This window comes from Pogoniulus pusillus, chromosome 28 (genome assembly GCF_015220805.1).
Source record: "Pogoniulus pusillus isolate bPogPus1 chromosome 28, bPogPus1.pri, whole genome shotgun sequence".
Taxonomy (NCBI): domain Eukaryota; kingdom Metazoa; phylum Chordata; class Aves; order Piciformes; family Lybiidae; genus Pogoniulus; species Pogoniulus pusillus.
In genome coordinates, this window is record NC_087291.1 from 4,841,925 (window position 1) to 4,857,371 (window position 15,447).

The 15,447-nt window shown below is 40.7% G+C and overlaps 1 protein-coding gene across 2 annotated transcripts in view; it reads left to right on the plus strand.

Moving 5' to 3' along the window:
• Positions 1-15,447, plus strand: part of TBC1D5 (TBC1 domain family member 5) — a 407,277-nt gene that overhangs the window by 24,212 nt on the left and 367,618 nt on the right. For both annotated transcript variants that reach the window (XM_064166927.1, XM_064166928.1), the window contains exon 2: positions 2,641-2,702. The gene's annotated coding sequence lies outside the window, so the exon portion shown is untranslated. The remainder of the gene's footprint in view (positions 1-2,640; positions 2,703-15,447) is intronic.

Here is a 15,447-nt window from a genome sequence, read left to right on the forward strand (position 1 = left end):
TGTTACTTCTATAGTTTTTCGTTGAACTTACACAAAAGACTGGATGAAGCACTTAGTGCCATAGTCTAGTGGATTGACTAGGGCTGGGTGATAGGTTGGCCTGGATGATCTTGGAGGTCTCTTCCAACCTGGTTGGTTCTTCAACACCTCCAGGGATGGTGCCTCCACCACCTTCCTGGGCAGCCCATTCCAATGCCAATCACTCTCTCTGACAACAACTTCCTCCTAACATCCAACCTATACTTCCCCTGGCACAACTTGAGGCTGTGTCCCCTTGTTCTGTTGCTGGTTGCCTGGCAGAAGAGACCAACCTCACCTGGCTACAGCCTCCTTTCAGGTAGTTGTAGACAGCAATGAGGTCCCCCCGAGCCTTCTCTTCTCCAGGCTGAGCAACCCCAGCTCCAAGTAGGTGTGTAAGGAGTTAAGTTCTGTAACTGTAGATTAGAAACTCAAACATAAAAGTAATGAAAATCTAAGTAAATTTTAAAAGGAAGAAAAAATGTTAAGACATTGGTGACTGTAATTACAGTTTTAGCTCTACTGTAACTCATTGGTGAAAAAATCACTTTGCTACCAGAGGCTGCCAAGCTGCAGATGAATAAGTATGATCCATGACTAAGTGATGCTTCCTAGAGAAAGTTCTGATTCCAAAACCTCAGGATCATTCCTGAGACATTGTATGTCCCAGTAATCCTCAAAATCTTCTTATGTGTGAAGGTATATACTGCTTTTACAAGGATCCATTACTTCAAAAAAGAAGGATTTGGGATATGGACGATTTATTTTGGGGGTGGATGGGATTCACAGATGTGGTGTGGGAATGAACTGTCACTCTCTTACAGACATCCAGGCACTAAAAGAGAATATCTTGGCCAAAAACAACAACAAAAAAAAAGTGTTTATCCCATTTCAGAAACATACATTGTGAGAAGAAGGTGCTTCACATTCTTCAAAGTACAGAAGTCTTTTTGTACTCTTGTGTTTTGGGGCCTACAGTGTTATTAATTCAAGGGAGAGGTACATTTTTTCATGATGACTATATTTAGCCAGGAGGAATAGTCCATTTTAAAACAAACTGAAATGAGTGTATGAGAGCGTGAAATTATCAGCACTGCTGGTGTGCATTTACATTACTTCTACACTCACTTCTGAATGACCACACAACAGAACAAGTACTTCATGTCCACTGTGTTAATTTTTCTTGACAAAACATGGCAGTGTGTCCAAAGGAGGGTGTTAAGCCAAGATAAATATAAAATTTATGATTAAACAAAATGTTTTCCTTATTATAATCCCTAAGGAGAATTTGAGACTTGTTAAATATAATGTGTCCAGGTAGTTTTAGGAGCAAATTATCCTTTATGCTTTTAAATACTGAAATACAGTAGCATCATCAACCCTTTGAGATCTTGCCTGAAGTTAACAGGACTGCATAGTGATTTCCACTGAACTGCCTATCAGAACTCCATACATATATACAATATATAACCTCAAGTTTGATGTACTCATTCAGTTTTACAGTCCTGTATTGAGATAGAGAATCATAGAATCAACCAGGTTGGAAGAGACCTCCAAGAGCATCCAGGCCAACCTAGCACCCAGCCCCAGCCAGTCAACTAGACCATGGCACTAAGTGCCTCATCCAGTCTTTTCTTGAAGACCTCAAGGGATGGTGACTCCACCACCTCCCTGGGCAACCCATTCCAAAGCCAGTCACTCTCTCTGTGAAGAACTTCCTCCTAACATCCAGCCTATACTTTCCCCAGCACAACTTGAGACTGTGTCCCCTTGTTCTATTGCTGCTTGCCTGGCAGAAGAGCCCAACCCCACCTGGCTACAGCCTCCCTTCAGGTAGTTGTAGACAGCAATGAGGTCACCCCTGAGCCTCCTCTTCTCCAGGCTAAACATTCCCAGCTCCCTCAGCCTCTCCTCATAGGGTTTGTGTTCCAGGCCCTTCACCAGCATTCTTGCCCATGTCAGTAGCATGGTTTATAAAATTGTGTCTCAGTCTTCCCTGTAATGTGTGTTACAGAAGAAAACAAATGAACCTTTTTGACAGAGTGTATAAAAATTGATAATGTGATTACACTTCTGGCACATTTCTTTAACTGTTGTATTTACAGAATATCACTTTGAAAATAGCTATGGTGACTGTCAATGTTATTCATTAGAATAAAAGGAGAATGCCAATTGAGTGGGCTTTGACCTTTGTGGTACCAGTGTTGGATTTGAGGTGCAGGGTTCTAATTAAATTGTGGCTGTACTTAGCGGCTATGAAACAATCTCACTGTATTCTTTCAAGGACTATGAACTTTCAAAATCAAGGATAACATTAGATGTCAGCCAAGTATTTTGTCCTTCTCGTGGTTTGTCTTTACATCTGAATTAGTGCCAGTTTGCACAGATTGCGTGTCAGCTTAAATACAAGAAACAGGCCTCAGTCTGCTTGAACTCGTTCCACCAAAGACTTCTAAAAACTTTTGGTAGTCTGCAGACAATGATGGTTGTTTCACATGAAGTTGCTTTGTAGAATTATAAACCAGCTTTTTGGTGTGCTTTCAAATAAAATGTTGTCATCTGCTAATGAATGAGATACCATCTGTAATAATTAAGGTTATTCTACTTGTTTTTCCCCTGCAGCAAAACTTCTGAAGGTTTGTGGAAGACTGTGAGAGAACCACCAAGAAGGCTACTGCAGTATTGTAAGTACTGTGCCAAAGGAGGGGAGAAAAAAAAAAAGAAATAGATGAATTAAGAATGTTGTAAAGGGATTTTCATTTTGGGGGGTGGGGGGGAAATGAGCTAGATAAAAGGATTACATGGGAAACACAGAGCAGGATGTATTGTAGCAATCGTGTTAATAATTTAGAAGGGGAAAACTGCACTCTTTTAAAATCTGAATTTGTATCCTTGTGCAGCGTAATCAGGAATTTACCAATAGCAGTGAAAAATATTTCTCTCTCCACCAAAGATTGATCTAGTTTATATACATTTGTTTATTTAAAACTATCAGAATTGAGAAAATCATTGTACTTTTGCAGCTTTGTCATTTGTTTTAGTGACTTATTGTTTAGGTTATTTTGCAGAATTATTTATTTGCTGATTTATTTATGTATTTCATTATTTATTTATTTGATTATTTAGTAAATTATTTATCCGATGAATTATTAATACATCTTCATGACATGCTTTAAATTATTTATAACTTAATTTTGAGTTTATTGCTTTTCGACGCTGCATTGTTACTGACTAGTTTTGATTATTTTTTTTTTCCTTGGTTCTTGAAAATTAAAGTACTAGCTCTAAGGCAAAAAGTATATTCTTTGCAAAATCCATAGATGGTTTTCAGCAAAGTAATTTACCATGTAGGTACTAATTTTGTTTAGCTTTATATTGCTTAATACTACTTTTGGACTTACTGAGCTTTTGCTCCTGTTATTTCGTAGCTGTGCCAAGATCAAATGAGTGACCTTTAAGGAGCAAAGATGCATGTTAACTTTAAAACATGGAGAAACAGAATAGTCCTGTTATCCCCTTAGTAACTACTCTTTAATTATTCTGGAAGTTAACTTGAGATATTTTTGTCCTAAGAAAATGGATCTTTTTGAAATGAAACTCTTGATTTTCAAACTAATGCATTGAAGTTCCAATTAAAAGCCCCATGTATTCACATAATAACTCATATAGAATCATAGAATCAATCAGGTTGGAAGAGACCTCCAAGATCATCCAGTCCAACCTAGCACCCAGTCCTAGCCAATCAACTACACCATGGCACCGAGTGCCTCATCCAGTCTTTTCTTGAAGACCCCCAAGGACGGTGCCTCCACCACCTCCCTGGGCAGCCCATTCCAATGGGAAATCACTCTCTCTGTGAAGAACTCAGTGGCAAGGTTTAAACATGTGTAGAGGAACAGTGGTATCTTTAGATAGAATCATAGAATCAGCCAGGTTGGAAGAGGCCTCCAAGATCATCCAGTCCAACCTAGCACCCAGCCCAATTGCCTCATCCAGTCTTTTCTTGAACACCTCCAGGGACAGTGACTCCACCACCTCCCTGGGCAGCCCATTCCAATGCCAATCACTCTCTCTGCCAATAACTTCCTCCTAACATCCAGCCTATACTTCCCCTGGCACAACTTGAGACTGTGTCCCCTATTTCTGTTGCTGGTTGCCTGGGAGAAGAGACCAACCCCCACCTGCCAACAACCTCCCTTCAGGTAGTTGTAGGCAGCAATTAGGCCCCCTAAGCCTCCTCTTCTCTAGGCTAAACAACCCCAGTTGAGAGGGGAAGGTGGATGTTTTTTCCCCCACACTGCTTTTTGCATGTGTAGGACTTTATAAGCTCCAAATATTCAACATGTGTGTTCTTGTATGTCAGTTGCTCTCAGGTTCCGTGTTCAGAGAGAATCATTCTTAGTGCAGGACATACTTTTGGGAAGCCTGTTTTTGTGTTTCTCTCTTTTGATAATTAAAAAGGTCTGAACTCTCATCTTTTGCTCCAGATAGGCTCAAGTCATAGAATCATAGAGTCATAGAATGGTTTAGGTTGGAAGTGACCTCAAAGATATCTAGTTCCAACCCCCTTCCACAGGCAGGGACACCTCCCACTAGAACAGGTCACTCAAGGCCTCATCCAGCCTAGCCTTGAACACCTCCAGGGAAGGAGCATCCCTGGGCTACCTGTTCCAGCGTTTCACCACGCTCACTGTAAAGTACTTCTTTCTAACCTCTAGATTAAATCACCCCTCTTCCAATTGAAATCCATTACTCCTCATCTGGTAATTACAAGACCTTGTCAATAGTCCCTCCCTAGCCTTCCTGTAGGCCCCCTTCAGATATTGGAAGGCTACTGCAAGGTCTCCTCGAAGCTTTTGCTTCTCCAGTCTGAAGAGCTCCGACTCTGGCAGCTTGTCCTCGTAGGAGAGGTGCTCCAGCCCTCTGATCATCTTCGTCAATATAGAAGTCAATGTGTAAGTGGTCAGTTTTAGGCTTCATGTGTGAACATCATCTCTGTGGAGTTTAAAACAAGTGCCTGGGATCAGAATTTGCCTTGGAGTCAAGTCTGACTGACAGGTATTTCAGCCTCTTACCTGAAACTACCTGTTTGACCTCAGATTCCAACGAGTAACACAGGGAAGCTGCAAGCCACCTTGCCAGGAGAACACAGTGCCCAACAATTTGTTTCAGAGCTGTAATGAGTAGGGCTAAGTAGCAGTTCCTCTGCACAAATGCTGTGTGCATAATGTGGCCTTTATTCTGTGTTTAGTACTGGAAATGAATTGCTCTATAGTTTAAAGTTTTAACACAGCCTGGAAAAAAGGCATTGTATGCTTCAAGTTTCACTGCTGTTGAAATACAGTAGAAATGGCCTCTGTAGACAGGTTTCACTATAGAACTTAAATTATGCATGTGTATATCCAAATTTCTTATTTTGAAATATTGAATGTATGAATATTTAATTTGTATCTTGCTTTAGTATCTTCATATGCTTGCCTTAAAGGAAGCTGCTTCCTTTGATTTATATACATGGATAAAAATGTGTGTACACTATGTATTGGTGGTTTTTCTTCACTGTGTTAGATGAACAGCTTTAGATAATGATAGCTCCTGATGTGTATTTTACAGCTTGCTACCATTGTATGAAACACAAATTTGTCAATATCAGTTCTATAACTCTTACTCAAGTTCCAAATTCATGTGATTGCCAGAAATATTTCCTTAATTACATACATCAAGAAAAGTCAAGTGTGTTTCAGATCTTAATGAGGCAGTAATTTTGGTCTGTGCATAGTAACAAAGCTCTGAGCTGGGGCAGAGTTCCAGTCTGAAATCTGCATTTCTCCCTGTTTGACTGCTTTCCACGAAGCTATGAACTCCAGGGGAGTTCCTCCACATATACTAGCTTGTGACATGCTCTATGAAATTTAGTGCAGTCCTTGTGTAAATGAGGTCTTATTGTTCAATAAGACCTATTATAAGCAGTTACAAAGGTAAGTGCTGTTAATGCATTCTGCCACCAGTTTCTCAAGAGTGTGAAACACTTCCTGAAAGATGTGCTACTACTGTTATAGGGTAATATAACACAGCTTATGTCTTGGCACTGAAAGCAGCTACTTCATAATGATGACAAGTGAAAGTACAGCCAAAGGTCACATTAAACAAGAGATTTCTTTCACACCTCATCCATTTTCCGGATGTGGTATGAAAATAGCTTTGTTCCTTAGACTTCAGTATTTTTAAAAGGAATTTATCTTGAAGTAGTTTTTTTCTGCTTTGTATGCTACTTTGCTCGTGTTTCAAGAGATGGACTGTGGAATTCTAGCCTGCTATCTTCAGTGCTACAAAAGTGTTTGAAAGTAGCTTCAATTTTGAGTGCAATTAGATAACATAAGTAGTATTTCATCTCACTAAATTTTTTTTTGGCTTGCAAATTTGCTTAAAGGCATAGCTTTAAGTTCTAGAAAAAGAACTATTAATGTGCAAAGTGGTATTTATATTGATGTTGCATGACTAACTATAATTTTATTCTTTTTTCTATCTTTTAAGAGGAAAGATAAGGTTTTTTTTCTTCCTAAAAATTGCAGGCTGTTCAGAAATAGAAAAAGAGCTAACCTATCAGTGTTGCTTAGCTCTGGTTTAAAAAGATCCTGCCAGTAATGTGAAGGATAATTTACGCTGCATGCTCAATCAGTCCCCCATCTTGTACTGAAATGGCTAACCAGGATGCTAAAATAAGATGTCATTTTAAAAATGTGAATAGTCATGTATTAGATAATGAAAATGAAGCTGGCTTATTTCACAGAGGCTGCTGAACAGTTAGGAGATGCTAGTTGGGAAGCCTAAATCTGGTGTATTATTGGTAGGTATATTTCTGTTCTAATCTAACTCCATAGAAATCACTGAAGCCATATTAAGCTCTTCTTCAATTTATTCCATACAGATAAAAAGAATTTACATCTCATGAGTCATATATTTCCTGTTGTATCTTTAATACAGCCATTTTTAGTATTTTTCTTGCCTCTCCCCACTATTGGTATGCCTAGAGAGTCTGTGTGTAGGAGCTCGTTATTTCACCCATGAGGCAAGGAGGAGTTCAAATCAATAGTAGCATGTTGTTGACACTAAATGGTGCTTCTTCTTGCCACAATAAGACTTGATTTTGTCATCCTAGTGACGCTGGCTTGCTTCACAGAATAGGGATCAGCACTCTCCCAAATCAGGCTTTTAAAGCATTACAAAAAGACCTTTGAAGGAGATACTACAAAAATACTCCAGTGTTTGTTACCAGACACATACACCAGCTTTGTGAGCTGAACATTCAAGTTTTGTTTCACTTTGTAGAGAAGCTGCTTTGCAGTGCATTTTGGAAGCCTATGTAAAAGGATGTGGGATTGATCAGAGCTGACAGTGATGAAAGCCATGATGTTTTAAAAGGAAATGACGATAACATGATTCGAAATACAACTACGTGTTAAATATGCATCATAGTAAGATGTCAGCTAACAAAAAAACAAACCAAAAAACCTCAAGCAAGTAGAAATTATATATATTTCACAAAAAAAAAACAAACCAAACCCTAAGCACTGCCTAGAATAGGATTTCTGCAAGAGGGAAAATCTACAGCCAGCAAGATGTTGCTATGCTAGATCTGGGACTGCACTCTCGACCCTGGTCCAAATGAAGTAAGCAGTTGTTCTTAACTTGAACTTAAGTGTCCCACAGGAGAAACAAAAGCTGTAGAAAGATGTAAATTTGAAAGGAAACATGTAACCGTGGAAAACAGTAGTATGATAAAGGGTTGGACTTGATGATCTGTGAGGTCTCTTCCAACCCTGATGATACTGTGATACTGTGATATGATGCTGGGCATTTACTTATTGGTATCAGTGGTGGGTTATGAGAAGCACAGGGCCTTTTGTGTTGGACATCTGAAAGCAATAGCAAGACTTGAATTGTCCTTATGATATTAAAACATCTTTATTTTTATCACATACATATCTATCTATCTATATCTCAGTGCATGAAAGTTGATACTTTTTTGTGTGAGAGAGCATTAGAAGATGCTTACAGCTACATTCTTCAACATTTGCATAGCAAATTGTGAATTTTAACTTGGATATTGAACCTCAACAGCCTGTTCTATGAATGCCTTTTAACAGTAAGCAGCTTTATTACTAGCCGTACACATGTAGCTTTTCTCTTCTATTTTCACTCTTTCCACTATTTCATTTTACACAAAACAGACACTTGTAATGTAAACTGCAATCTAACACTTTGAGGTTTTGTAATATAGAAGAAATGAGAAGGGAAGATATGATTTTCATAGTCAGTTGACATAAACTGTCCCTATACCACAGTGACCTTTCCTGGACAGGAAAAGCCTCCTATTTTTCAGGCAGTGAAAACAAAAATCCTTTTAAAAATTACAGTAACTAGTTATACTTTAGTAATGGCAATGAATACTGTATAAAATGTAAGCAATATTTTGTGGGTTTTTTGAATGGACATGCACTAGTTTTAGAAATACCATGAGATTAGAAGGGAATGAAAGCTGCCTCATCTATCAAACTGTCTCCTATAGACCTCTGTAAGACTGCTTCTCTCTCTTAGCTGATTTGAGAGAGTGATTTGCCTTTGGAATGGGCTGCCCAGGGAGGTGGTGGAGTTGCCATCCCTGGAGGTGTTCAGGAAAAGACTGGATGGGGCACTTAGTGCCATGGTTGTAGCCAGGTGGGGTTGGTCTCTTCTCCCAGACAACCAGCAATAGAACAAGGGGATGCAGTCTCAAGTTGTGCTAGGGGAAGTATAGGCTGGATGTTAGGAGGAAGTCTTTACAGAGAGAGTGATTGGTGTTGGAATGGGCTGCCCAGGGAGGTGGTGGACTCACCATCCCTGGAGGTGTTCAAGAAAAGACTGGATGAGGCACTTAGTGCCATGGTCTGGTTGACTGGCTAGGGCTGGGTGCTAGGTTGGCCTGAATGATCTTGGAGGTCTCTTCCAACATGTTTGATGCTATGATTCTGTAATTCTGTGGTCTGGTTGATTGGACAGGGCTGGGTGCTAGGTTGGAGTGGATGATCTTGGAGGTCTCTTTCAACCTGGTTGATTCTATGAATGCATGTTAACTACAGTAAATGAGTAGCACCTAAAAGATGGCAATTAAAAAAAATGAACTTGTTTTTGTTTGTCTGTCTCAAATCAAGAAAATTTTTGATGATTCTTCTCATTGAAATATGTTTTAATGAATTAGGTCAACTCTACATCAGAAGCACTTTGCCAGTTTTTTATGGCAGCAACACACATCTATGTGGTCTTGTTCAGGCATACTCCATTCTGTCTCCAGTGCAGAGAGAAGCTAAAAATCAAGTTTGCTGGTTTAATTTCCCTTTATTGTTGCATAGCTAGCACACTCATCAAATACCACCTACCTACTCTATCCTGCTAGGTGTAGTTATGCTGTCTTAGTGCAAACGTTAAAATGCCTCCTAGAAGGAGCCTCTAATATCATACCAGCAAGGCAATGAAGACACAGGAAGTTTAGTGACTAAGACTGTGCTTGCTGTGATGATTTACCTCTACTGAAGTATGTTTTTCCTCTCAGATGAAGTTCTAATATTGTAAACATTTGAGCATAACTTACAATAAGCTGACAGTGGTATGGAATTTGATGAATATATTCTTTTACAGTATTATATTTAGTAAACACTAAGTCAATTTTCTTTTTCCCAGGCTCTTACATTTAACATATGGTTATAGCTGGTTTTAATTCTCTTTCCTCTGTTGTGAGGATCAAGAAATATTAAAAACACCTCTTGGAGTGGTTATGAAAACCACAAAAATATCAAATGCAAATGACATTCTTGTTCTCACTTTTTGGTTGTTGTCTATATTTTTTCTTCTGTGCAACTGCTGTCTTCAGCTGACCACAGAGTTTTCAAGGACTCTAGGCATCTGGAATTGTCCCGTTGTATCATATCTGTGTTAATTCTAATGCTTGATGAAAAAGTTCAGAGCCTATAGTACTTAAGTACTGTGTCCAGTTCTGAGCTCCTCAGTTCAACAGAGATGCTGGAAGGTGTCCAGAGGAGGGCGACAAAGCTGGTGAAAGGCCTGGAACACAAACCCTATGAGGAGAGGCTGAGGGAGCTGGGGGTGTGCAGCCTGGAGAAGGGGAGGCTCAGGGCAGACCTCATTGCTGTCTACTACTATCTGAAGGGAGGTTTTAGCCAGGTGGGGTTGGTCTCTTCTGCCAGGCAACCAGCAACAGAAGAAGGGGACACAGTCTCAAGTTGTGCCAGGGCAGGTCTAGGCTGGATGTTAGGAGGAAGTTGTTGGCAGAGAGAGTGATTTGCATTGGAGTGGGCTGTCCAGGGAGGTGGTGGAGTTGTGGACCCTGCAGATGTTGAAGCAAAGCCTGGCTGAGGCACTTAGTGCCATGGTCTAGTTGATTGGCTAGTGCTGGGTGCTAGGTTGGACTGGATGATCTTGAAGGTCTCTTCCAACCTGGTCGATTCTATGATTCTGTGTTTTAGATTTATCATGTAAAATGTAGCTTTTGTACAGTAAACTTTAACATGAAATTGATATCATTTGTGGATTCAGGTAAGCAAGAAATAATTCCTTTGACATGATAATATCTGTTGATATATAGTTGATGTGTATGAGTAATTGATAAGCTTATCTTTGAAATTTCTACTAATTTGCAACCAGCAAATGAGATTGTTACAATTACTTGACAGAGAAGTTTTTCTGCTTCTGTGCAGAACTGGTTTTGTTTCTGTACTGTGCAGCTCCATGCTGTGGTATTTCTAATTTATCTCTTCTTTAATTGGTTCAAAAAGTAATTTTCTTAGCGTCATTCACAACTCAGAGAGAGTTCTACTTGCCTTGCCATCCCTACTTGTTCTTAATTACTTGCACTACCTGGGAGTGAGCACAGAAGTAACTTGGGAGTAAGAAGCATATTTTGGTAACAGCCTGAAAAATTATCTTTTGTTTCCTGATGTTACCTGCACTCTACAGTACTACTCTTAAGACTCTTTCTTGGAGAGGCTTTATTGTATGCATGAATGTGCAGTACATTCTAAGAACAATTAGTAGAACTTCATGCACATCTGAAGACATACCCTGCATTTTCAGTGAAACATGTTTTGAATAAGTAGCTTTGATAAGTAGTAGAGTTGTCCATTGATTCTAAAGATACTTTTTTCTGTGCTTAGACAAATCAAGATGGTAATCATTTATAATTTGTTGCATTCATGAAAAGGAGCCATGAATAATATGATTGGAAGGAATGCATGAGTCACAGAATGGGGAGCTGGGCAATCATGAGGAAATTCACTTTAAAAACTCTCTTGTGCTTACCAAGATCTGTGATGTGAGTTCACTTTTCTCTAACAGAACTCAGAAACTATACTGGTAAAGGTTGTAATAAAAGCCTTGTGTGCACGGATGACTGTTTAATTCATAGTGATGGCCTGGCCCTCAATTTCCAGAGTCCCATACCTGTTGTGTAAGGGCAACTGGGAAGGTGAAGGAGGCTGGGACAAGATTCACCTGCCTCTGTGAGCAGGGACATGTTTCCATTCCCCTCCTATCACCTGGAGCATCCTCTGCTTCTTGATGGACCTCAGTCTGCTGCCTTTGCCTCAGGGTGTGGTTCCAGCAGCCTGTTTCTCTCTCACACTCCTTGGTAATCCTCAGCTTTTCTAGTTTCTCTTCCAGCTCTGCCACCCAGCTGAGCAGAGCAGAGCATTGACCTGCTCACACTGCACACAGGTGTCCTCTCTGCTGTGCTCTGGTACCACTGCCAGGCTCAGACACTCCCTACAACTTGGGCACTGAGATGGCTACATGTTTGGGAGGGAACTCCATTTGGGTCCCCACATTGCTCTCAGCAACAGCTTTTACCTGCATGATCACCATGCTGAATCTTCTGAGAAGGTACAATCACCTGAGCTCACCTCTGCTCCATGGGCAGTGGCTGGCTGAGGCTTTTTACCGGGTGTGGTTGTTTATGCCTTGTGTAAGTATGCTGCTGGGGGTGCCAGCACCACCACACCACCTTTGCAGCCTGCCCACAACTTGTCAGCCTTTAGCACAGGTGTGCTGCTTTGCCAACTTCAAAAAGCCCCCAAAAGAGCTCCTTTTTGGCCTTTTTTTGCTACGATTCCCTCTCGCAGTGTTGACTTACCTACACTGGAGCTGTTCTCCTCGTCAAGTGACTGTTAGTGTTTACACCTTGATTAGAGCCATATGTCTGTCTTGTAAATCTTTGAATCCCAATGTTTGCCAAAATCTTGCCCTGCAGTTCTTGTACTCTTCTGGTACAAACATGAATGAGCACATTTGTGCTATCAAGTGCAGTGTTTTGTTCACATGAATCAGAATCAACCAGGTTGGAAGAGACCTCCAAGATCAGCCAGGACAACCTATCACCCTGCCCTATCCAATCAACTAGACCATGGCACTAAGTGCCTCATCCAGTCTTTTCTTGAAGACCCCAAGGGACAGTGCCTCCACCACCTCCCTGGGCAGCCCATTCCAATGCCAATCATTCTCTCTGTGAGGAACTTCTTCCTAATATCCAGCCTAGACCTACCCTGGCACAACTTGAGACTGTGTCCCCTTGTTCTATTGCTGGTTGCCTGGGAGAAGAGGCCACCCCCCACCTGGCTACAATGCCCTTTCAGGTAGTTGTAGACAGTAATAAGATCACCCCTGAGCCTCCTCTTCTCCAGGCTAAACAGGCCCAGCTCCTTTCAGAAGAGAAAACAGAAATATAATGCATGTAACAAAATAGTTGAAGAAACAAAGATAATGTAGTAATTTGGGAAGATCTACGTTCACAAGTTATGTGTGGTCCTTCTGCTGATTTCTCTGTAATTAACATTGGTGATGTATAAATATTTGTTGAATGCAAATAACTTGAGCACAAATATTTATGGTTTCCCATAAATCAAATTACAGTATCACAGATTCAGAAGGCATCTTTAGAAATCATCTAGACCAGCCAGCTCAAAGCAGGGTCAGCTAAAGCAGGTTCCTCAGGGCATTGTCTGGTTGAATTTTGAGTATCTGTATGTGTTTGTCTTGTACTGGGGAGCCCAGAACTGCATAGAGTACCCTAAAACCCTATCACCAGTGCTGTCTGAAAGGCAATAGTAAACTTTCTCATCTTTCTGGTAGTGCTTTTCATAATAGTCTCGAGGCCCATTGCTGTAAGGATGCATTGCTGGTTCGTGTTCAGCTCTGTGTTCACTAGGATGCCTGAGCCCTTTCCTGTAGAGCTACTTTCCAGATGCTTGGCATCCAGCCTGTAGTGTGACACACAGAGTAATTATTTTTTGATGATTGCTCTTTTTTATTACTTCATTTTGATTTTTTTAAAATTAAAACCCCCTTTTAATTAAACAAAAAACAACAAAAAAAAAAAAAACAAATGGTGAGGCTGACCAGCCTGTAGTTCCATGGATCCTGCTTCTTTCTGTCCTTCAAGAGAGGAGTGGCATTTGGTTTGCTCAAGTCCCTCTGACCATGATGTAATCTCCATGCCTTTTCAAAGATTGATGCAAGTGGTCTTGGAGTGAGATTAAACATCTCCCTCAGCACTTGCAAGTCACATCTCTTCAGTGCCCATGGTCATGTGGATCCTGTTCCACCTGGAATAGTCTACTGTGCACTGGACTTGCACACTGGTGTCATGGACCAGGAATTGCCAAAAGCATCTCTCTGAAGTAAGACTTGAGGCACAGAGCACTGAAGATCTTGGCCTTCTGTTTGTATTTTGTGACTAAGTTCCCATTCAGCAGCATGCCTGTGCATTTCTTGGTCTTCATTTTGCTGCTGCTGTGCCTGATGCCTTCTAGATCCCTTGCCACATTCAGCTCCAGCTGGGCTCTGGCTTTCTTAATGCCAAATGATTGGGTGATGTCTCTGTATTCCCCTTTGTTTTTCTCTCCCTGCTTCTGTCTCCTTTAGGCTTTCTTTTTTGTGCTTATGTTCTGCCAGCTGCATCTTGTTTGTTCTGTCAGATCTTCTTTTGGTTGCCTGTTTTCATGCTTATTTGAGGTGAACTATACTAAAGCTTGGACTAGGACATCCCTGACAGCCAGCTTTCCCAGACTATTCTCTCAACAACCAGCTGCCATGGGATTCTGATGAGTAGAACCATAAGCAGGTCAGAATCTCCTCCACTGAACTCTGGGGTTATGATTCTGTTTCTTTCTTCTTTCCCTCCTCTCAGAATGCTGAATTCAACCATGTTGTGGTTACTGCAGCTTAGGTTGCCTCCAGCTTTTACATCCCTGATCAATTTGTTTGTTGTTTGTAAGTATGGAGTCCAGAAAGCCTCCCCCTTAACAGCTCTGTGATAATTTTGTGTCAATAAATGGTTGTTGATGCACTCCAAAAAAACTCTGGGTTGATTGTTCCATGCTGTGTTGTTCCTCAAGCAGGTGTTGGTATGGTCCACCATGAGGACCAGGGCCTGTAAATGTGGGGAAGGTCATAGAGTGGTACCCCAAAGGATTGTTTCACTCATAGATTAAGTTGTTAAATATAAGGAGAAATAATTTGTTTTCAAAAGAGAGGAGAGGGTTAAAAATACATGGAATAGATTAGAGAATAATCGCTTTTGTGTCTGATATTAGGAACTGGTCATTGGCCTGATTTGGTAGGAGTGATTTGAGATGGAGATCCTTTTACCCAGATACTGTATATGAAGCAACAGAGCAGTAAATATTTTGCTAAAAAAGCATAGAAAATTGCAACTAAATATTTGCATTTCCTCATTTATTATTAATAATACCATCATGGCTATTTCTCTTTGATAACCAATTCCACAAAAGTATCTACTAAGGTGATTAAATATATTGAAGAAAGACTGAAGGAAGAAGGCATGGAAGAATTGCCAGCAAGTCCTGTGTTGGAAGGTTGCTTTTTTATCAGTGATTGTTTTCTGATGCTGTCATTTTCAGTCTGTTGCCTTCAGTTATGTTTTAAAAATCTACTGTTATTAGAACTACAACTGAAGCTTAATGATTTGTCTTTTGGTTTTGTTTTTCTGGGGAAATACTGAGAGTAGGACAGTTAGAACATGCTAGAGACTTTATGTTCAATAGTTTTAGAGCTCTGGAAATTGCAACATTCTATCACAGTATCATCAGGGTTGGAAGAGACCTCACAGATCATCAAGTCCAACCCTTTCCACAGAGCTCAAGGCCAGACCATGGCACCAGGTGCCACGTCCAATCCTGCCTTGAACAGCTCCAGGGACAGCGACTCCACCACCTCCCCGGGCAGCCCATTCCAGTGTCCAATGACTCTCTCAGTGAAGAACTTTCTCCTCACCTCCAGCCTAAATTTCCCCTGGCACAGCCTGAGGCTGTGTTCTCTTGTTCTGGTGCTGGCCACCTGAGAGAAGAGAGCAACCTTCTCCTGGCC